General features: G+C 32.9%; 1 protein-coding gene across 1 annotated transcript in view; it reads right to left on the bottom strand.

Annotated features, from left to right (window-relative positions):
• Positions 1–2,473, bottom strand: part of rbfox3b (RNA binding fox-1 homolog 3b) — a 218,834-nt gene that overhangs the window by 148,893 nt on the left and 67,468 nt on the right. The window lies entirely within an intron of this gene.

Genomic DNA, 2,473 nt, shown 5'->3' with positions numbered 1-2,473 from the left:
GCTAACCAATCACAACACACACTGGCCCCGCTAACCAATCACAGCGCATTTCGTATTTCAGAAGGCGGGCTTTCATTTGATACAGGAACTATTCGAGCCGTTCATGCCGGACTGGGGAGAGAGGTGTTGTAATAATGTAAAATATGTGGAAAATATTGTGTTTTTTGAACAATTTAGTATGAGAGCCTGTTCTAGTACAACCCCAAAACAAAATCAAGACTTTGTAAAAGACTTTGACCCCTTTAAAATAGAAAGGGTTATTTTAAATAGAAATAATATTTCACAAAATAACAGGGTTTTTTTTTTGTATTTTTGATCAAATAAATACAGCCTTGATGAGCACAAGAAACTTCGGTAAAAAATACAAAACATCGTACTGATCCCAAACTTTTGAACGGTAGTGTACATGAAAATTCATCTGTAGATTCTGAATAATAATTAGCATAAATTACATACCATACATCTAGGGATGTACAATAATGCAATTCTGATCATTTAAAACATTGTGGCTGATAACTGGTAAATAGCCAGTATTAAAAATGGTAGTATTTTGTTTAAAATCTTAATATTAAGTCAAATACAATCAGAACAAAAAAAAATCTATAAGTTAACTTTGTCAAAATAATGAACAAGAGTATGACAAATCAATAAATATTCAAATATTTATTGAGATGTTACATCTGTATAATACATCCCTAAGCATAAAAATACTAAGTACTGTACTATACAAGTAAATAAATAAAATGTGTCCGTTCTTTATGCATTTTTTCTTGAAAAAAAAACAACAACTAACAAAAAATGTAGATAAATACTACTACTGCTTAAAATGAGGCAATACATAAATAAATCTATGTTATGTAATATTTTCTTAAAAACATTAAAACAATTATAAAAAGTTAAATACTACTATTAATAATAATTTTCTTGGAAAATATAATAAAGAAGAAGAAGAAGAAGAAGATGAAGAAGATTTTTTTTGTTTTACTTTTTTGCAAAGCATTTTCTTGATATAATGTTTTTCTTTTTTTGTTATATATATATATATATATATATATATATAAATTTAAGGCGCACATTAATGCCATAGGACAGGTCAATCTACAGCACACACACACACACACACACACACACACACACGTGAGAGGTCAGCAGACACTGAACACATGTAGTTTCCGAATAAGTCTGTGAGGGTCAGCAAATCTGCTATGAGCCGCTGAGAGCGAATGAACAATGAAACTAAACTTCACTTATTAACATCAGGATGAAATTCCAGGTCAGATCGTCTCCACTAACCTGCATTAAGCTAGCAGCATGTTGTTAACATGGCTAAATACAAAATCAATTATTTAAATAATTATACTAATGTAGAGCTTATAATACATAAACATAATATAATATTGTACTAAAAGCAGACTACGAATGTCACTTTTTTCTGCTTGGGTGGCTGTTCACTTGATAACTTTTTTTTTTATTAACTGCTACAAAATCCAATAACGACTGGTTTCCTGATGGTTTAATTGGTCTACAGGGCATTTGATTCTCTGTATGTTTTAATAAAGTGGCCCAGAGGATCTGCTGCTATGAGATGCATTGGGTTTATGACAAAATAACACACTGACACAATTGAGGACATATTCACTTATTAGCAGCTCAACATCACATGCATCCAGAAGAGACTCAATATTAGTGAAACACGCTTATGCTAACACAACAACACTTGACCTCTGACCTCCCCGTCTGACTCCAGCTCGTTCAGGGATTAATTACCAGAAAGTTAAACGACACAAACCTTAACGAGGATGAGAATCGCTCCCTCCTGGATTCCTCTGGAAGGATTTTTGGAAGGAAGTGGGAAACAATTTGTGATGCAAGACTGGAGTTTCGCTGTCATCAGCTAGTTAACACTGACCTGAGGACTGGAGCCTTGTCCTGACTGTCCCAGAACAGACGGCTCAAAATAAACAACCAAAGGAGTCACAAGTCATCATCCAGAGTCTAGATTCTAGAAATGTTTGAGAAATGTTTGAGTTCATACTAAAACTATTAAAAAGACAGTTTTTATACTTTGTTTTAGACAGACAGAGAGACAGACAAATAGATAGATAGCCTTATTTCTTTAAGCAAAATAGAATTTTACATTTACATTACATTAAGTCATAAACAAGTAGATAGAATAGAAAAAAATAGAAAACTAGTGTTTTTTTTTAAATAAAAACGATAAATAGATAAATTAGAATTAAAGTAGAATAGAATAGAAAGTGCTAGAGTTAGAGAGTCAAATAAAGGTGGAACAAATGTGTTTTTAGTCGTTTCTTGAAGATGGTTAAGGACTCAGCTGCTCGGATTGATTTGGGCAGGTCATTCCACCAGGAGGGAACAGTTAATGAAAAAGTCAGGGAAAGTGATTTTGTGCCACTTTGAGATGGCACAATAATACGCCGTTCACTTGCAGAACGCAAGCTTCTAGAAGGCA

This window comes from Sinocyclocheilus grahami, unplaced genomic scaffold, assembly GCF_001515645.1.
Source record: "Sinocyclocheilus grahami isolate Dianchi unplaced genomic scaffold, SAMN03320097.WGS_v1.1 scaffold307.1, whole genome shotgun sequence".
Lineage (NCBI taxonomy): Eukaryota > Metazoa > Chordata > Actinopteri > Cypriniformes > Cyprinidae > Sinocyclocheilus > Sinocyclocheilus grahami.
This window is presented reverse-complemented; position numbering and strand designations above follow the sequence as displayed.